Source organism: Desmodus rotundus, chromosome 3 (assembly GCF_022682495.2).
Source record: "Desmodus rotundus isolate HL8 chromosome 3, HLdesRot8A.1, whole genome shotgun sequence".
Lineage (NCBI taxonomy): Eukaryota > Metazoa > Chordata > Mammalia > Chiroptera > Phyllostomidae > Desmodus > Desmodus rotundus.
This window is the reverse complement of record NC_071389.1, coordinates 139376835-139399276: the sequence shown is the minus strand read 5'-3', so window position 1 is coordinate 139399276 and position 22442 is coordinate 139376835. Positions and strand designations below refer to the sequence as shown.

Here is a 22442-nt window from a genome sequence, read left to right as displayed (position 1 = left end):
AAAAGGTCACAGTAAAGTTACAGATCTAGGACTCATCACTCCACATGTGGTATTTAAACACCATGGGACTGGATGAGATTACACCAGTGGTTAGATGGAGAAGTGAAAGCAGCCTGTTCAGAGGCTGAGAGGTCCCTTCCTATTTACATTAATTATTAGCAGAGGAACAGGCAAAAGAAATAAGAGGGCAGAGCAATGGTTTTTCACAACATTGATATCAAAAGGTAGAGAATGAGTATCAGATTCCCTTCCCCTTTTAGCATAGAAAGGACACTGATTAATAAGTGATGGTTTGCTGTCTTCACTGAGACATCAGCAAAAGAACACTGATCACAGCCACTGAGTACTGGAAGAATGAACATTATATATTCAGTGGACTTCTTAGTAAATATATGTGTATGTGTCTCATATTTCACAAATTGAACTATGGATAATCATCACATTATAATTCAATAGAAAATTGAGATGACATCTGCCCCCAAAAAACTGTCCTGTAATTGTCTTGACCTATAAAATACAAGAAAAAATGCTCACTGGAATCTTAATGCAGTTCTCTTGAATACATTTTACTTGTGATAAGTATAAGAAAGTCAAGGAAGACTCGATGGGGTGGGATAATGGAGTCCTTTCCTGTGTGAGAAAGTAAAATGCTTCTTTTTGAGAAGTTTACTTTCTAATTACATGAGTAATATAGCAAATTGTGATTACTGAAAAAAAAGCAAATATGAAAGTAAAGCCCACTTTGACACCCCTCATCTTGAACCTGTCCCTAAAAGTAGACATTTTACAGTTTTATGTGAATTCCTTCAGTCTTTTGCCTACATGAGTGTGTGTTACTGCACATGTGTGCATGCAAATGTGTGCACACACGTGTGCAAGTGCCTGTGTGCACGTGCATGTAGCAGGTGCTGCCATGCTAGATCCCCTTTTTGGGGGAGGCTGCTAGAGTTAGCCGATACTAACTCAGAGATTCCCCTTTCTCTGCGGAATTGTCCTTGGCCAAACGGGCACCATGACTACTCCCCACACCCCAAGGCACACGTGCAGGCTCTACGTGGTCAGTGATGGACTGGGCATGGATAAAACAATGGCTTCAAGTTGGGACCCGCTCTGGTGCAATTTGTGCCCCAGAGCACCCCTACAGAATCAGACTGAGCTAGTCTCTCCACCCAGGACCACATTCCTGCTTCGTCTTCTTGCCCCGTCCTACCCTGCTTCCCTCCACTTCTCCTAAGAGCACTATCCCAGCAACTCTTGAAAAAGAATCACCATCTCAGGCTCTGCTTCTATGAAACCCAACTAAGGCAATGTACTTATATCCATATATGTGAGTGAGACCAAGTTTTACATAAATGTAAACATAACGTGATATCATTAGGTAGTTTTCTTAAGTTACAATTTTCTTGGAAAACCTTTGTATCGATATGCATAGATGTTATTCCATTGTTTTTAACTGCAGTACAATATTACGTTGTAGGGAAAATGAGAGGATTTATCAAACTTAAAAAATGTTCCAATACGGTAATCAAATGTCACCACTGTTGGTTACATTTCCTTGATTACCAGAAGCACAGTCATCTTGTGCCTTCACAGTCCGCTTGTAACTCCTCTGTGATCCTTTTCATATCCTTTGCCTATTTTTCAATAGGATTGTTTGTCTTTTCTTTATATGTTATCTTTGATTCTTTATAAATTCTGATTATTGTTGATTTGTCGTGGTATGTTGTGTTTTTTTCTAGTTATCATTCTTTTATATTTGAGTGTGTTCTGTTATTCAGAAGTTTGGTAATTTGTTGGAAAACATATATTTTATTCTTAATACATTTACATGTTTACTTTAAAAAGATTGCTCTACCATAGAGTCATAAATATATCCCCCTATATTTTCTTCTAATATTTTAGAGTTGTTAGAGTTATTCAGTTAATCCATGTGAATTTTTTTGAATGGCATTAGGTGTTCGTATAATTTTATGGTATTTTCTATAACAGCTAATTGTCCCATATATACACAGGCTCGCCCCTGGACTCTCAATGCATTGTATTTATCTTTTTGGTGTTTTTCTACTTGAATACCATATTATTTTTATCACCACAGGTTTGTGGAATAGTTTGATTCCTGGTAGGACATGATCTCCTTTGCATTCATTTTTTAAAATTTTCTTGGCTATTCTTGTGCATTTGCTCTTCCATATTAATTTTTAAATTGACTTATAAAAATTCCATGAAATATTTTTTAGGATTTTGATTGGGATTGTATTGAATTCATAATATAATTCTGGTAGCCATGACAACTGTAAAATACTGAGCTTTTCCATGTTCAAACATTATACATGTTCATTTTTAATATCTTCTTCAGGATATAAAGCTAAAGATCTTCTTTTATATTTTTCAGGAAATTTTTATAAGTTTTTCCATAATATCTTACATTTTCCTTAGTGGGTTTACTTCCAGATATTCCATTTCTTTCTGCATTTGTGAATAAAATATTTTAAAATATACTTTTAATTTGTCATTACTGGTATTTTTTAAGACTTTATTTTTAGAGAGAGAGAGGAAGGGAGAGAGAAAGAAAAAAACATCAGTTGCCTGCCACTTACTCTCACTGGGGACGTGGCCACAACCCAGGCATGTGCCCTGACTGGCAATTAAACCAGCAACTTATCAGTTCACAGGGTGGCACTCAGTCCACTGAGACACACCAGCCAGTGCTCATTGCTGGTATTGTTAAAACTAATTTCTTTTATGTGCTGGTCCATACCCCTTCTTAATCTCTCCAATTAGTTATAATAATTTTTTATTGGTTCTCGTGGAATTTCTACCTAGATTGTCATACATGTTCTGTAAATAAAAAAAGCTTATGCTTTTCTTAGTAACAATTACATCTCTTGCATATTTTTATTTTGGTATGACATTGTATAGGCCCTCTAGTACAGTGTCAGTAGTAACTGTGATATAAGTCATCTCGAATTGTTTCTAACAGTAATAGAAATGCTTTAAATGTGGCATCATTACGTATATTGCTAATGTAAGTTCTTAGTGTACTCTTTAAGAATTTTCTTATGTTTCCAGCTTGCTAAGAAGTTTTGCTTACAAAAATGAACAAATGTTGAAGTTTAACAAATACATATTCCATATTGATTAAAATGGTTTCCCCCCTTTCATCTAGTTAATGTAAGAAATTTCACTAGTCAATTATTTTGACAAGAGTTAATATAATTTATTAATCCATCTGCAATTTTTTCAAACTCTTAACACGGCATTGATGGTCCAAAACATTGCACTCCCAAAATGGTAAGTAATTATCTAGTCCATGTAGATAATTATGTGTGGATCATTACCTGCCTTTTTCTTCTGTATTGCCCTACAGGAATTTTTGTCTATTCCAAATCCCTCCTCTGGAATAAACACAGTTTATCATAAGAAATTCTCTCCCTGCAGTCAAGAAATTAGAAAAGAAGGCCCAATTAGTTAATGTCTTAACTTAAATTTTTTATTTTTAAACTTTCCATCAATTTGTTTTTAAACACTTTGTAAATTATATTCACTTTCTTAAGTAAAGCTAATGAGTAATAACACCTAGATTAAACATTTTACTTATGCTAAGTAAAAAATCTATTTCAAGATTAATTAGAAATCTGTATTCTGAGTCCTTTAGCCTCTAGAAATAAACAATTCTTTTTATTTATTTGTTTATTTATTTATTATTGTTGTTCAGGTACAGTTGTCTCCATTTTCACTCCACCATGGCCACCTGTCCCACCCATTCCCATGTCCCACCCTCAAACCTACCCCCCTTTGGCTTTGTTCATGTGTCCTTTATACATGTTCCTTTATGGATATTTCCCTATTTTGCCCCATTATCCCTCTCCCCACTCCCCTCTAGTTACTGTCAGTTTGTTCTTTATTTCCATGTCTCTGGTTCTGTTTTGCTTGCTTCTTTGTTTTGTTGATTAGGTTCCTCTTACAGGTGAGATCATATGGTATTTGTCTTTCACTGCCTGGCTTATTTCACTTAGCATAATCCTCTCCATATCCGTCCATGCTGTCACAAAGGGTAGGAGCTCCTTCTTTCTTTCTGCTGCGTAGTATTCCATTGTGTAAATGTTCCACAGTTTTGTGATCCACCATTTACTGCTGGGCACTTAGGTTCTTCTAGCACTTGGCTATTGTAAATTGTGCTGCTATGAACAGAGGGATGCACATATTATTTTGAAATGGTGTTTCAGGATTCTTAAGGTATAATCCCAGCCACTAGTGGTATTACCAGGTCAAAAGGCAGTTCCATTTTTAGTTGTCTGAGAAATTCCATCCATACTACTTTCTACAGTGGCTTTACCAGTCTGCCTTCCCACCAACAGTGCACTAGGGTTCCTTTTTCTCCACAGCCTCTCCAGCACTTGTTGTTTGTTGATTTGTTTGTGATGGCCCTTCTGACCAGTGTGAAGTGATATCTCATTGTGGTTTTAATTTGCATCTCTCTGATGGCTAGTGATGTTGAACATCCTTTCATATGTTTCTGGGCCCTCTGTATGTCCTCCTTGGAGAAGTGTCTGTTCAAGTCCTTTGCCCATGTTTTAATTGTCTTGTTTGTCTTTATGGTGTGGAATCATGTGAGTTCTTTATATACTTTGGAGATCAAACCCTTATCTGAGGTATCATTAGCAAATATATTTTCCAATACAGTTGTTTCCCTTTTCATTTTGTTGATGTTTTCTTTAGCTGTGCAGAAGCTTTTTAATATGATGAAGTCCCATTTGTTTATTCTTTCCTTTATGATCCTTGCTCTAGGGAACATATCAGAGAAAATATTGCTGTGTGGAATATCTGAGATTTTCCTGTCTATGTTTTCCTCTAGGACTTTTATGGCATCATGACTTATATTTAAGTCTTTTATCCACCTTGAATTTATTTTTGTATTTGGTGTATGTTGGTGATCAAGTTTCATTTTTTTTTTTTGCATATAACTGTCCATATTTCCCAAAACCATTTGTTGAAGAGGCTATTGTTCCTCCATTTTATGCTTCTGCCCCCTCTGTCAAATATAATTGACCATACAGACTTGGGTTTATTTCTGGGCTCTCTATTCTCTTCCATTGGTCTATGTGTCTGTTCTTATGCTAGTACCATACTGTTTTGATTACAGTGGTCCTGTAATGTAGTTTTATATCAGGTATTGTGATCCCTCCTACTTTGTTCTTTCTCAAAATTGCTGTGGCTCTTCGGGGTCATTGAAATAAACAATTCTTATACTTGACTAAGATTTCCAATTTCATGCAAATACATTGGTGTCTGAAATATCATTTTTCAGACACCTTTCAGCTAAACTGGGGTCTTCCTTTATTCCTCAGCCTAATGTTCTTTCATTTCAGATTCTTTTTCTGAGAAATACTTCTTTACTCCTGAAATGCATCCTTTAGACATTTACTTAAGAGTGGTTCACTTAAGGCAGTAAACTCAGCTTTTCTGGAAAATGTCTTTATTTTACTTTTTTTTTTTGCTTTCATTCTTGCAGTACTTTAAAGATATTACTCCATTGCTTATGGCTTCCACTGTTGCTTTGAAAAGTCATCAGTAAGTCTAATTATTGATCATTTATAGGTAATTTGTCTTTTCTCTCTATTTGCCTTTAAGATATTTACTTAAAACATTGGAATGCTCAGGGCTCAGGCCTTGGACCCATTTTCTTGTCACCCCCTTTCTTTAAGGGGTCTCCCTCACCAGTCTCAACCAGTCTTGTAACTGTAAGTACCAACTGCATCATGATGACTCCCATAATTGTATCTCCAACCCATACCTCTTTCCCTAGCTCCAGGCTGGTATACCCAACTGTCTACTAAACAGGTCCTCTTAACACACTCAAATGCAACATGCCCAAGTCTGATCACATAATTTTCTTCCCTTTCCCCAAACATGTTTCCTCAGCAGTCTTCTTCATTTCAATAAATGGCAATACCATTTTTCCATTATCTTAGGACAAAAAAAGTACTCATTTTTTTAGACCCCACATTTAAATCTTGAGAAATTCTATTAGCTCTACATTAAAAATTTTTACAAAATTCAGCCACTTCTTGCCATCCCCACTGCTCCAAGTTGCCATCATCTTTTGCTTAGCTTATTACAATAGCTTTCTAGCTGTTCTCCTTGCTTTTATACTTGGCCTCCCTTCAATTAGTCATATTTTCAACATATTAACCAGAACAATGCTGTAATTTGCCAATCAGACAACATCACTCAACTGGTTAAAAGGCTTTAATGGTTTTTCATTTGTCTCTGAGTAAAAGCCAAAATCATTTCAATAGTCTATAAGACTCAGTCATAATCTGCCCCCCTCTACCTCTCTGATTTTATCTCTTATTTCTCTTCACCTTAATCATTCAGATCTAGCCACACAAATGACCTTGATATTCATTCAGCACACAAAGAATGTTTATTCCTCAGGACCTTTGCACGTGCATTTGTCCCTGAGATAATCAAATGGCTCACTCCTTCAACTCTTTGAGGTCTTTTCTCAATTTTTAGGTTCTCAGAAAGAGTTTTTTGGTAACTATATTTAAAATTACAACTATTAGCCCTTCAGCATTCCCTACTGCTTTCTCTGCTAAATATTTTGCATAGTATTTCAAGGCACCAACAAACATAGTATATTCTTTAATTATTTACTTATTTAGTGCCTAATGCCCCCTCCCCTACTACACACACACTAAAATGCAAACTCCATGTAGACAGAGTTTTGTATTGTTTTTTCTTCTGTTTCATCATTGTTGTATCCTTAATGCTATAAAATTGCCTGGCACATACAGCAGTCCCCCTTTATCTGCAGAGATATAGTCCAAGACCCCCAAAGGATGCCTGAAATCTTGGATAGTACCAGACCCTAATCATCTTCTTCAACTCTGCCAGAAAAGTGGCATCACCTTCTTCATTTGTAGATTCAGCCTACCCAGTAATTTTTATAATTTTCAGTTCAAAGCTATTTCTGAATCTGTGTAACCACCCCTTATTTGCAGTAAATAGCTTGGTGTCACTTGTTTCAGGGGATCTCTTGCTGAAGTTTTCCTGTAGGCTCAATGCTTTCTGACACAACACGTTGCCATCAGTGTGAAAACATTTTCTCTCTATGTCTTCCAACCACAAGTTTAACACCTTTTCCATCTTAACTAAGCACTTATCATAAACTGAGGCCATTACTTTTGCCATCTGAGGTGTGACATCAAAACTAGCATGGATTTATGTTTTCTTTCATGCAATTTCATGAATAAAAAAGTTCACTCTTCTTATAGATCTTATCGACTCAGCATACATTTTTTTTTCTTTCCCTATTAAGTCCAGAACTTTTACCTTTTTGCTTAAAGGAAGCACTTTACATCTTCTCTTTGCACATATGAATTCCCAGCATCACTACTCTTGCTCTGTGGGGCCAAGCAAAATAAGGGTTACTTGGACAGAAGCACTGTGATACCAGGTGATATGATAGCTGAGTCGGCCACTAAGTGACTAATGAGCAGGGAGGGTATACAGTATGGAGATGCTGGGTAAAATGATGATTTATGTCCAGGGCTGGATGAAGCAGGACAGCATGAGATTTCATGATGCTACTCAGACAGCACACAACTTAAAATTTATGAATTGTTTATTTCTGGAATTTTTCATTTAATATTTTATGATCATGGTTGACAGCTGATAACTGTAACCCTGGAAAGCTAAACCAAGGATCAGGGGGACTTCTGTAGTAACAGCTAAGCTCCTATGTTTTATTCAATGAATTAGTAAGTGGTATGTTGCAGTTTTTCTACAATGTGTCCAATTATGGATCTTTAAATCTATTTTCAGGATTACTGAATGCCATTCTGTATTTTATCAGGATCAGCAGATGATTCATACGAGCGTTAAAATTTGAGAAGCACTTCTCTGAGATATATGGCTATAATTCCTGGGCCATGAAACAAGCATAGCTTCGCAAAATAATGCTGTATGTTTTCCAAAGTGATTAAGCTACTTCCTCCAATAAAGTGTTAATACACATTCTCTCTAACATGTAGTACCATCAGACTTTATTTTTTCTAAATTAGTAGATGTAAAATGATATCTCACTGTGGTTCTAACTTGCCTTTTCAGATTATGAATGAGGTTAAACATTCATTTTTTAAATAAGCTTGTTCACAATAAATATTTCTTCTTTTGTAAAATACCTACTTTCTCCTTGTGCTTATTTACTAAGTGAATAGTTATTTCCTTATCAGTTTTGCTGCTTTGTATGTTTGAGATACTAGCAGCTTTTACCCAGTTAGTCTGTCCTTTACCTTCTCATAGACTCTGATGAATAGAAGTTCTTAATTTTAGTGTAGTCAAAAATAAATACTATTCTTTTCTTTAATATCTAATGCTTTTATTTTATAAATTTAGGATTCAATTTAAGAAACATTTTCATATCCCACAATGCTTTTCATATATTTTTTGAAATGCTTAAAGCATTGTTTTCACACTTAAGCCCTTGATATTGTACATATGGAAGAGAATTTTATGTGCCGTAGCTGTAAATCCAACTTCTTACATAAGCAATTGTCCCTGAACCATTTTTTGAACAGTCCCTCCTCTCCCCCATGATCTGAAATGCCAACTCTGTAACATACCAAGTTTCCGTATGCACTTTGGTTCTGCCATTGGTCTTTCTTTGCCATGCACAAATACCACACTTGTCTTAATTATTATATATTTGTAAGTCATGATATCTTACAACCAATCTAGTTTCTTTTCAATAGTGTTTTGATTTTCCTTGGCCTTAACTTGCCATATTCATTTTAAAATTTCTTTGTCAAGATCCATTTTTAAAAATCTGTGAGCTATTGACTGGAATTTCATTGATTCTATAGATTAATTTGAGAAGGATTGACATCTTTAAAGTGATGACTCTTCTTGTCTATAAATTTTAAAGGTACAGTATATCTCTCCATTTATTTAAGTCTTTTAATGTAAAGTTTTATAACTTTTTCAAGCAGGCTTTATGTATCTTTTTATAATAAACTTTCAGATGGTCTTCAGATCTCTGACTTTCATTTCCTTGATATTTCCTGTTCATTAGTATCCCATCAAACTTTCTGAAGTATTTGAATTTTCTCAGATTAATTCCAAGCTCAAAAATCTGTGGTAACTGCCTATTGCCTATGGAATCAAATACAAACTTCTCAGGCTGAGATTTAAACAGCTCTGTCTAGCCAGCCAGCATCAAGTCTTGCAAGGATCTATGCCACTTGTTTACTTAGGACAGAAATACAGTGCAGAAGAGAAGAACTCACTTAGTTAATAGAATCTAAACAAAATTAAGAGTCAAGCCCTAGTTTATGGCTTAGACAGAGTGACTTAGTCCTCTTGGTTCCTCTTCTATGAGACAAGGAAAATATGAATACTCACAGCATAGCATGTTCAGAAGAGTAAATGAGACAGTACATGTAAGCTATGTAGCACTTGTGATTTAATAGCATTTATTCCTACTATTGACACATTAAAAACAAATACATAATGCATGGTCCATATTCTCTGAGTGTATGCCATTTTTATGCCTACATTTAACTCTTTTTTGCTTATTAAAATATTTTCTGCACATTTTTTAATGCTGAGCTTAATCTGGAAGAGGAAACATTCACTCTCCAGATGACTTGTCTCCCATACTGAATAGGTGGTGAAGAGAGGAGGCTGGGAAGAGGTGGCCACAGGATATGGAGACTTAGCTGGTTTGTGAATGACCCCTGGTATGCAGGCAACAAAAATCATAGTCACAAAGAGGACAAACATGACAAATGTAGATGCAGTCCAAGCTGACTTCAGCAAACAAGAGAAGCCAACAAAAACCCACGGGTCACCAGAAGCAGGGTGGCATTCCTAATGCTAAGAACCTGAAGAGTGGTGGCATTGCTGTGCTAAGGGGTGTCTGATTTAAAGGGGTGCTCTGTCCAGTGTTACGCACTGGTAATGGACAGGCAGTTTGCCAAGCTCCCTTCCAGTAAGGATTGGGTTCGAAGTAGAGCTCTAAAAAAAGAAGACAGAGTACCATTTTTTCTTTAAAACGGCAATTGCTCAGCCATTCAGATCTAGCAATCCTAGTGGAGGTAAAGAAAGACTGTAGCTTCTGTGAACGCCAAAGCTTGTCATTCCCTTGCTTAGCATTTGACTCAGAAACAGAAACTGGTTAATGGAGCCCTAACACTATTTTCTTTTTAGTAATAACCTTATATGTATAGCGGTTGCTCTATATTTTGATGATATACATGATGTGACACATCATATGAAATTACACTATGTATGGCGTGTGTGACAATCAGTCTGACAACAGTATGCCCCACGAAATCTGTCCATATGTCATAGGAATTCACACCAAAGCCAAAACCCAAATCCAGACCTATTGAACGAGAGCTTGCAAGAGCTAATCAAGGTGCTGGAGTTCTCTTCCCTATGGGTTTATAGTGGGCCATCAGTCATAGAAGGGACCCTGAACCACCAGACTGGAAGGAAGGGCAGACTAGGATCAATGAAGAAGCCTAAGTTGGCATTCTGAGCTCACTTAACATGAAGTCAAGTTAATCTGTGAGACAAACGCTTTGACAGCAAGCAGGGCTCAGTTGATATAGAGCTACACCAACACAGCAGACACAGTATCTGGTTAGTGAACTAGAAACATCCCTCTCTGTAGATAATGATGCTACTTCAGTTTGACATTTACGATGTTATTAGTGGAGATGAGGGAAAATTCGTAGGAGGATCATGTGTTGACGTGCTCTAAGTTGGAGGAGACTGGAGCAGGTTTGCCAGGTCAGAGCGGTGATCTGCAGAGGGTCCTGAGGAAGCCAGAGATAGAGCCAAGCACACAGACAGGAGGACGAGCCCTACATGGAAGGGAAGGAGCTCCGCCGTCACAGGGGCTAATTACACATTGCTTCATAAATTAATCTTGCCGCTAGGACTAGGGATGTGGTCATAGCTGATCAAGAATTGCAATAGGGTTAAACAATAGTGGCATTCTGTCTTGAGCACAGATGATAACAGTTTCTCTTATTTATTGAAATTCAGGAGGCTAAAACTCAAATTGATATGGTAACTTAAATCCACATTTTAAAAAAACATAGAAAATGCATGTCATTTCTGTGAAAAGGTCAGTAAATCAATGGCCTAACTCCAACAACTGGGGTTAGGGATTTCCCTCTGCACCTTCCTTTGCCCATTCTTCAGTAACATAATAAACCTCAACCAAAAATATTTTTTCAACTGTTTTTTTTAAAAATCCCATCAAGACTTTCTTCTTCATATTTTACTTCACCCTCATAATACTGTTCCAATGATAGCAACTCAGCGGCAATAGCTGGGGCAGTGGTTGGTAATTTTTCCCTCTTGCAACTTAAGGCCGGAGCACTGTGGTGGGACCCACTGAAGTGCTTGCTTCCTGTCTGTGCAGAGTTTGCTCTGAGCAGCCCTTTCTCTGGGCTGCCAGGGCCTGTGGTCTGAACTGTGTGACACTAACGTTCAATTACGGTAAAATGTCTATTTAATAACTGACATTTCCAGTAAGCTTGCTGTGGGTTCACTATGCCTTGAGGCCCATCAGAAAAGTTTCAGAGGATCCTAAGAAGTACCTATTGACAAATAATTTACACTCTTCTTGATTTATTCTGACCCAAAGCATTAAGGATTCTCCCTGAAGTTGCTTTAGACATAGCAGGAAAGATATGGTAAGACCTGAGTGTTTAAACCCGGGGAGCTAGGAGCTCACTGTTCTTTTTATTCGGTGGAAAATGTTTTCAGCTGCTGAGTTCAGATCCAGAGAAGCACTTGAGAGTCCTTTTAGGTTTTCCATAACCTGGGGACAAACACACACGCCCCCTCATGCTCATCCTCACTTTAGTAAAACCAAAGTGGTTCCTGGCAACACTGCCCTCCAGTCGTCAGCAGAGTTCAAATTCAAAGTTCAAAAAACAGAATTCTAGGAGTCTGCCAGTTGATGTAATGGATGGTACGTGCTTCTTCAGGAACTAATGTTAAGTTTTTCCACAAACTCACCAGATTCTAGACATAGACACACATCTAGTTAACAAGATAATTTAAAACATCTATTGTAAACTCTGAGTTTTCCTGGGAAGTGCAATTTAAATGACTTTTCTTTTCTTTTAAACATGTTGGAAAGAGGGAAAATTGTCTCTTCTCCTTCTTCCCGTTTTGATGGCATGAAGGCCACGACGTAAAGAGTAAATCAGAACTACCTACAGAAACCCATGCACCTCAGCTGTAAAAAGTCGTGTCAAGCTGGAAGGCTTGACATTTCTCTATTCTTCTCCAGAGATACTGAACTGATAACTTTAAGTAAAAATGTCCTCTAAAGACATAACACTTTGTGGGTAAATCTGTGGAGTTTTAATATTGTTTTAGTCTGATCAGTTCAGAATAGCATATTATATTGTATTTCACTTCACAGCTCACCTGTTGTTTCATTTGATGCTTAAACATCCCTGTTAGGTAAGCAAGACACATTATTTCCATTAAAAGTCACTCAGTGGATGGCCTGGTTTTCTTGGGCTCTTTCAGTGATGACACAAATATCAAGAATATCAGGGTTTGAATATATTTCAAACCTCAGCTCTTTTCACTCTGTACATCAGTAATATCCAATAAGGCTGCCTACAATGATGGACATGTTCTATAATCTGTGTTTGTCCAATATAGTAGCCACAAGCCACGTGCACTCTGAGCAAGTGAAATGTGGCTAGTACAACTGACAAGCTGAATTTTTCATTTTATTTAATTTTAATTAATTCATAGTTAAATTAAATGATCACAGGTGACTAGTGGCTACTGTACTGAACAGTGCAGCCGTACGGTTTCTCTTACCAGCCCATGACCTTAGCCACCCGTACGAAAAGGATCCCCAGCCTTGTACTCCAGCTTGATTTCCACCTGCTTGTTGGTCATAATTGGGCATCTCACAGGCACTTGTAATTTCTCATGTTCGTGACTGAACTAACCATGTCTTCCTTCAAACTTGCTCCTCCTCCTAGGCCCTGTGTCCCAATGCAATAAAAGGACCCCAATTAGTAACTTGAAAAGTATAAAGCTCACCAGTAAGGGTAAGTATATAGTTCAATTCAGAACACTCTAATGTTGTAATGGTAAATGGCAAGTCACTTGTAACTTTAGAACAGAGGTTAAAAGGCAAAAATATTAAAAATAACTATAATTGGTTTGCAGATGTTGGCTGACACATTTGCAATCAATTGGTTGATTCAGTGTAGTGTTTGTTATACCTCATTAACAAAATGAAGAATAAAAATAATATGATTATTGCAGAAAATGCAGTAAAAGGACTTGACAAAACTTAACATCTTTCTATGTAAAAACTCTCAACAATTTAGATACAGATGAAATGTACCCCAACATAATAAAGGTCATATATGACAGGCCCACAGCTAACATATTCTATGGTGAAAAGTTTAAATCTACATATGAGTTTTATTGATTTCTCCCAGTATTTTATAACTCAATGAACCAAAAATAACAATATACAGTATTTAATAACATAATTAGGAACATAGCAACTACATGAAAGAATATATCTTTTTGTCAATCACCTCAATCATTTATAAAATTTGGCCCTATTTTATTAAGCTATGTATTTATTTCCTAGGGCTGTCATAACAAAATACTATAAACTGGGTGGCTTAAAACAACAGAAGTTTATTCTTTCACAGTTCTGGAAGGTAGAAATCCAAAGTCAAAATGTCAGCAAGGCCATGCTTTCTCTGAAGGCTCCAGAGGAGGATCCTCTCTTGCCTCTTCCTAGCTTAATGATTGCCAGCCATCCTTAGGGTTCCTTGGCTTGTAGATGAATCACTTGAAACTCTGATCCATGTCATATGATGTCTTCCTGTCCAAATTTCCCTCCTCTTGATCTGGCTGGTGTGGCTTAGTGGATTGAGTGCCGGCCTGGAAACCAAAGGGTCACTGGTCCAATTCCCAGTCAGGGCACATGCCTGGGTTGTGGGCCAGGTTCTCAGTAGGGGGGCACACAAGAGACAACCGCACATTGATGTTTCTCTGTCTCTCTCTTTCTCCTTCCCTGCCCTTCTCTCTAAAAATAAATATATAAAATCTTTAAAAAAAACCAAATTTCCCACTTCTTATGAGGACACCAGTTATTGGATTAGGCCCACCTCAATCTAATATAACCTCATTTCAACTTGATTCTATAGAGTTGGCCAAAGTCCATATGGTTTTGTCTGTAAAATAAAAGGCACATTTTTCATTTTTACCAATAACTTTATTGATTTGGATATTTTCAGTATGTTGGCTATCTCCCACATGGTAGAATGTTGATTGTTCTCAATTAATGTCTTGATTTGATTGCTATCAACTTCAACTGGTCTATCCGACCATGGAGCATCGTCCAGCAAGAAATCTCCAACACAAAACTTCTCAAAACACTTCTGACACATTCCATCGGTCACAGCACCTTCTCCATACCCTGCACAAATCTTTTTTTTTTTTTTTTTTGCATTTCAGTTGTGTTTTTACCTTTATTGAAATAATAAAGGATAGAGATCCAGGGTCAGGATGGTGGCATAGGTAAATATGGCTTACCTCCTCATACAACCACATCAAAATTACAACTAAAATATAGAACAGCCATTTCTCAGAACCATCAGAAATCGAGTTGAATGGAACTCTGATAACTACAGAATTAAAGAAACCACATCTATCTATACTGGTAGGAGGGGTGGAGATGTGGAACAGGGTGGTCCCACATCCAAATGTGGTGGATAAAGATTCAAGAGGGATATCCCAGGAGCAAGGAGTCCCAGCAACACACGAGGCCCCCCGCCCACTGTGCCAGGAAGATACTTAAGTCCCCATAACTTCTGGCAGAAAAAGCCACTGGGGATTGAGTTGGTGGAAGAAATTCTAGAGTCCCAAACACCTCCCCTTAACCCACACATGAATGTATGCAGACTCACTCCCTCTGAGCTTGAGCACTGAGGAAGCAGCTTGAAAGGCACAAGTGGCATACAGGGAGGAACTGAAGTGTCTGGAATCAAGGTGAGAGCTGGGTGACAGCTTTCACTCAGACAGAAAAGCAGGCAGAGGCCATTGCCCCTTTGCTGAGCCCTCCCCTCTCAAAGCCATAAAGCCAGCAGGCAAGTGCCATATCTCAGACTCCACCAACCTGGCTAACACTGTTTGCCATGTCCTGGAGAGCCCCTGAAAGTCCACCCCACCCAACTTACGGGACCACCCAAACTGTTATCCATGACTTCTCCACATGAATGGCTGGTCTAAGCTCATGCTTCATGACTTCTTAAATCCTATCAAACAAGCAAAGCTGGCCTCAGTAAGCCCTCAGTGCCCCATACATCTTGCTACGTGATCTGACACTGGCAACAGCCAGCCTAGATTCACAGCTTGACTTTGCTTGGGAATCTCCAAGCCCAGCACAAGTAACAGCCACCTCAGATTGCTTTATAGCTCATGAAGGTTGGCCCCAAGGCAGACCACAGGTCAGGCTTACCTTGCTTTGTACCACCTGGGACATCCCAGGGCCAGTGCATCCAGTCGGGAGCTACAGACCATGTCAGAGCACCACCAACTTGCCCCTACACAGCTGATCCTCCACAGAGGGAGGAGGTTGGTAATCAGTGGTCACAGCCAGTCCTTGCAGCTGACTGCCCTGAGTAAATCCCTCCCACTGACTTTCCAATAGCAGCCAAAGCTCAACTATAAGAGGAGAGTGCACTCAGCCCACACAAAAGATGCTTCCTGAGTACTGAGCTTGGGTGAGAGGGGAGGCTGTGCCACTGGACCCTATAGGACACTGACTACATTAGGCCACACTACCAAGACAGGGAGTCATAGAAGCTCTACCTAATACTTAGAAATAAACACAGGGAGGCTGCCAAAATGAGAAGGCAAAGAAACATGGCCCAAATGAAAGAACAGATCAAAACTCCAGAAAAAGAACTAATTGAAAAGGAGATAAGCAATCTGTCAGATGCAGAGTTCAAAACATTGGTCATAAGGATCTTCAAGGAACTTAGTGAGGACCTCAACAGCATAAAAAATATCCAGTCAGATATGAAGATTACACTAATTGAACTAAAGAACAATTTACAGGGAAACAACAGTAGAATGGATGAAGCTTATAATCAAATCAATGATTTTGAACATAAAGAAGCAAAACACAACCAATCACAACAAGAAGAAAAAAGAATCCAAAAAAATAAAGATAGTGTGAGCAGCCACTGGGACAACTTCAAGAGGTCCAACATTCATATCATAGGGGTGCCAGAAGGAGAAGAGAAAGAGCAAAAAATTGGAAATCTATTTGAAAAAATAATAAAAGAAAAGTTCCATAATTGGTGAAGAAAACAGACATTCAAGTCATGGGAAGCACAGAGAAACAAGATGGATGCAAAGAGGCCCATTCCAAGACACATCAATAATTAAAATGCCGAAGGTTAAAGGTGAAGAGACAATCTTAAAGCAGCAAGAGAAAAGAAGTTAGTTAACTACAGGGGAATTCCCATAAGACTGTCAGCTGATTTCTCAAAAGAAACTTTGCAGGCTAGAAGGGATTGGCAAGAAATATTCAAAGCCATGAAAAGCATGGACTACAGTCAAGATTGCTCTACCCAGTGAAGTTATCATTTAGAATGGAAGGTCAGATAAAGTGCTTCCCAGATAAGGTAAACTAAAGGAGTTCATCATTACCAAACCATTATTATATGAAACGTTAAAGGGACTTATTTCCAAAAAAAGATCAAAACTAGGAACAATAAAATGGCAATAAATACACATCTATCAACAACTGACTCTAAAAAATAAACCAAACAAATAAGAAGAACAGAGGCAGAATCATGGATATGGAGAGTATTTTGATGGTTGCCAGATGGGAAGGCAGTCTTGGGGAATGGGTGAAGATGTGAGGGGATTAAGAAGTATAAATGGGTAGTTACAGAATAGCCCTGGGGATATAAAGTACAGTATAGGAAGTGGAGTAGGCAAAGAACTTATACATATGCCCCATGGACATGAACAATGGTGGGGGATTGCCCGAGTAAGTGCAGGGTGCTGGGTGGAGTGGGAAAAGGTGGAAGAATTGGGACAACTATAATAGCGTAATCAATAAAATATATTAAAAAGTAAAAAAGGAAGATCCTAGAAAAGAAACCAGAAAGCATAATGTGCTGAAAATGTTGCTTATATTCTTCCATCTTCAATATTAAAATGACTACACAAAAATTACAACTTTTTAAACAGTTTTTAAGTGTTTTTTAAAATGCATGCTGGTAAAACAGCTGTCACAACACAATATAACAAAATTGTTTCAAATGAAGTTAAAGACAACTAAACACTACTAGATCCACTTTATGGGGAAGAAAATGAATTTCTTGGTCAACCCAGTATCTTCAAAGACCCTATTTCCAAATAAGGGTCACATTCACAGATTCCAGGGACTAGATTTCAACATATTTTTAGGAGGAAATAATCACAAAAGATCACATAGGAAACCTCAGTGCCAAAAGCAGGAATAGTATAAATCATAATGACAAAAATAGAAAAGAAATCTTTGTCACATGAAAACTTTATATCTCTCAACTCATGAGAAACTCAACATGGAAATTGAGTCCATCACTGCACAGTACTTTAAATATAACAATAAATATAAGTTTAATATATCCATAACTCAGGAAAATTTATGGCCTAAAACACAAAAATTACAAGACAATGAAAAGTAAGCTAGGAAGGTACTTCAAAATAATGCTAAGGATGTAGAAGAAAGTAAATACTAAAGATAAAAATCTAAAATTAGTGAATCAAATAAAACCCCCATAAAAGTAATGATGCTAACAAACACATTAAAAACCATTTCTCTGAAAGATGAATAAACATTATTGCACTACCTAAGCAATTAGAGGGGGAGAAAATAAAATTGAGAAGTAACCACAGTTGTAGAATGGAATCAAAAGATAGGAATTTGGTCAAGTTTATATGTATAAATTTAATGACAAAGAATTGGGTGATTTCTTGAAACCAAAAAGTTCCCAAATGATCTTAGGAGAGACTTACAATCAAACAAGTTAATTACTACGACAAAGTTTTGAAAACTGTAACATTTAGTTTTTAACCTTAGTGTAACCTTTAAAAATCACTAAGAACATACACTTTATGGATAAATTCTGTAATAATTTTAAGGAGCAAGTGACTTGAATTTTATATTTAAGTTAGTCCAGAGAGCAGAGAAGGCAAAAAAAAGCTCTCAAATTATTTCTGTAAAATCAGCAAAAGGGTTAAACCAAATCTAACAAAAATGGTACAACAAAACCCCTGGAGACAATGTCACTTACAGTTGTTATATAAAGAAAAAGATCCAATAATAGTGAATATTGGAAAATATTCAGTGACATATTAAAAGAGTAATGTACTACAGAAAAGTGATGGTGATTATCGTGATCATAATCCTGAAGTTCTAAACATCTTTGGATCCAGGGAAGAATAGTCCTACTCCATAACGCCATGCTTATTGTGAATGCACACTGATGATGGGATCAAATTGTGGTCACTCTGCCGTGGTCAAATCTCGGCGAGAGAAGAAGTTGCTGCATAATTATTGTATCTGTTCTCAGCCTTAGGTTAACAAAAGCTTTGGGCAGGGATACCCTGTTGCGGAATAGCTAAGAGCATTTGCTCAGGAGTCAGAGCTGACCTGGGGTCAAAGCCTGGCTCCATCACCATTATCTGGACAATCTCAGGCCTATGTTTATAATATACCTTCTACCCAATCTCCTGATACCAGTGTTTTATCCCTTCTATGAGAATTATATTTTTGATAACTCTGGGCAACTTTTTCTTATCCAGTATTCATGCTGAATTGATGCTTAAAAGATAAGAGCTGCATGTTAGCTTGAGAAAAGAGAGAGTATAGGTATTTTTCAACAGAATAAAAGATAAAATTCATTAACTCTTCCTCTTCTTACTTCCTCTTCTTTTACCTTTCTCATTTCCTCTTGTTTCTCTCTCTGTCTCTTTCTTACACACACACACACACACACACTATCCTAGATGATATATGAGGTCTGTCCAGAAGGTATCCAGCCACGTAATATGAAAAATAGAGACATTTATTAAAGAAGATACAAGAAACATTGTACATAGCATAGTGATGCATCAGTCCCCTTCAAAGTGGGTCCGTTGGGGCTTCACACATTTCTCCCAACCGCCATCAGCTGTCCCATCTCGTTTTTCTGAGTCTCATCAATGGTCTGAAATCTCTTCCCTTTCAAAGGTGATTTTAGTTTTGGGAAAAGCCAGAAGTTGCAAGGCACCAAATCTGGCTGTAGGGGGCTGAGTCACCTGGTTTGATGTTTCACGAAAAATCTCTGCACAAGATGTGATGAATGAGTGGGCACTTTGTCGTGACAAAGCTGCCAATCACCAGTTGCCCAAAGCAGTGGCCTTCTGAATCATCCAAATAGTTTCTGTAGAGGAATGTTCAAGCTTAATGCAAAATTTGATGCATATTTTTGCTCTACTCACTCAGTCATTTTCAATGTGACAGATGGCCTAGTGCAGTGAAATCATCATTGTTCACGCATGTGCATTCCAGTCCACTCTCCTTGGCTGCCAGGCTACATCAGTGTCACATCACACAAACCTTTCTCATTATACTAACAATGGCTGGACTTTTTCCAGACAGACCTTGTATATATGTCATTTTGCAAGGTGCCTTGTTGGAATAAAATTATTTCTAGAGATAAAGTAACCCATACTCAATGCCTAGACTCAACAGGATCTTAGATTGGAGTAAACTCAGCATGCATCTGAATTTAGCAATCCTGCTGAAGTGATTTATAGAAGTATTTAAGTTAAGACCCTGAGTTCCCTCCATAAGTCAGAGATAGCCTTGGGGCTGTGCAAATTTAGGAGTGGGAGGATAAAAATCTCATACAAGGAAATTTGTAAAACATCTTATTAGAGCTCCAGGTATAAACATATCAAATGTTCTCCCAAATAGGATTTAAAACTGGATTTTAATCCTGAAATATTATGGCATTCCCATGAGCCTACTCTTGTGCATTGAGCTAAAATTATACTTATGGATTCAATTATTTAAATAAATTATGTAGTAGTTAAAGATTAGATATATTCAAAGAGCACATCGATAATATTAAAAATAAAAATCTTTTTATTGGAAAAAATATTGAAATGCTAATGAATAAAATAAGCAAATAATCAAATAAATGAAACATTTAAAATGTTTATTCAAGGCAAAAGTGTTGTTTGTGCCAATAATAATAATGGCCAACATTTATTTAAGCACATTATGTAGATTACCTAATTTGTTCTTTATGAAACGTCTGTGTTGGGGTAAATAATCTTAGAGCCACAATTTGCAGGTATGGAAACTGAGACTGAGAAGCCACCCAGCTGGAAAGCGATGGGTCTGTGCACATTTATTCCATACGGAACTCGTGCACCCAGGTTTAGATTGCTGAGTTGGGGAAGATGCTCATGCCATCTACAGCCAACGTTTAGTCTGTTGATCTTAAGCTTCCTCATCTTTTTCATATCACCTTTAGTGTATCTACATATGTGCTCATTTATCATGTGTGCTCCTCCTTCTCCACTTCTGTCTTTAAACCTAAACCTTGAACATGGATTCTTGATCTATCTCCTCTTCTTGGCCTCTCTCTGTAACCTCTCTTCTACCTTTGTCTTCACTGTCTTCCTCTCCAAGGACTCTTTTCCTTAAATTATAAAAGTAAAAGTCACTGCTATTTTGGGGGGAAACAGTCTTCTCTCTCCAGTGGCTATTCAATCTCTTGCATTCTATTTACAGCCATATTTCAAGAATAATAGCCTAAATTAATTTTTATTTCGCTTCCCATGATATTCTCAAGACCCACCCACGTTGTTGCAAATGGCAGTATTTCATCTTTTCTTATGGCTGAGTAGCATTCCATTGTATATATGTACCACATCTTCTTCATCCAATCATCTATTGAAGAACATTTAGGTTATTCCATGTCTTGGCCAGTGTGAATAATGCTGCAATGAACATAAGTGTGCATATATCTTTGTGAATAAATGTTTTCAAATTTTTCAGGTATATACCAAAAAGAGGGGTTTCTGAGTCATATGGTAAGTCTATTAATATTTTTTACTTTAAATAATTTTTATTTTTAAATTATAGTTGGCATACAATATTATCTCAGTTTCAGGTATACAACCCAGAAATTAGATATATACAACTTACTAAATGATTGCTCTGATAAATCTAGTACCCATTAGGCACCATACATAGTTACTACAATATTACTGACTATATTCCATATGTTGTACTTTACATCTTTACATCCCTGTGACTATTCTGTAATTACCAATGTGTACTTCTTAATCCCTTCACCTTTTTCGCCCATCCCCCCGCTGCCCTCCCATCTGGCAACTATCAAAATATTCTCTGTATCTATGAGTCTGTTCTGTTTATTCTTTTGTTTTGTGTTACTTTGCCTGGTGTAAGTAAAGTTATCCCAGCATTTTTTGTTTGTTTCCATTTTCATGAAATATCTTTTCCCTCCCTTTACTTTCAGTCTGTGTGTGTCTTTCAATCTGAAGTCTTCTGTAGACAGTTTATGTGAGGGCCTTTTTTAAAAAAATATTTTATTTATTTATTTTTAGAGAAAGGGAGGGAGAAAGAAAGGGAAAGAAACATCGATGTGTGGTTGCTTCGCATATGCCCCAGACTCAGGGCATGGCCTGCAACCCAGGCATGTGCCCTGACTGGGAATCGAACGAGTGACCCTTTGGTTCACAGGCCAGCACTCAATCCACTGAGCCACACCAGGCAAGGAGAGGGTCTTATTTTGTTATCCATTCAAGTGTCTATATGTCTTTTGATTCAAATATTTCATCTATTTGTTTTTAAAATAATTGTTGATGCATATGTATTTGTTGCTATTTTATTATTCATATTTTTAATCTTCTTCTTCTTAAGAAGTGCCATTAACATTTCTTGTAATACTGCTTCAGGGGTGATAAACTCCTTTAGCTTTTTCTTGTCTGGGAAGCTCTTTATCTGTCCTTCAATTCTAACAGCTTTTCTGGGTAGAATAATCTTGGTTGTAGGTTCTTGCTTTACATTACTTTGAATATTTTGTGCCAATCCCTTCTGGCCTGCAAAGTTTCCATTGAGAAATCAGCTGACTTATGGAAGCTCCCTTGTTGATAACTAACTACTTTTCTCTTGTTGCTCTTAAGATCCTCTCTTTGTGTTTAACCTTTGGCTTTTTAATTATGACAGTTCTTAGTCTGGACCTTTTTGGGTTCATCTTGTTTGGGATTCTCTGCACTTCCTGGACTTGCATGTGTAATTTCTTCACCAGGTTAGGAGTGTTTTTTATCATTATTTTTTT

At 37.3% G+C, this 22442-nt stretch overlaps 1 long non-coding RNA gene across 1 annotated transcript in view; it reads left to right on the top strand.

Moving 5' to 3' along the window:
• The window catches only part of LOC123478266 (uncharacterized), a 32223-nt gene extending 11052 nt beyond the window's left edge, over positions 1-21171 (top strand). Inside the window, exon 4 of the long non-coding RNA XR_006653434.3 lies at positions 21137-21171. This is a non-coding gene — a long non-coding RNA (uncharacterized lncRNA). The remainder of the gene's footprint in view (positions 1-21136) is intronic.
• The last annotated feature ends 1271 nt before the right edge of the window (positions 21172-22442 follow it).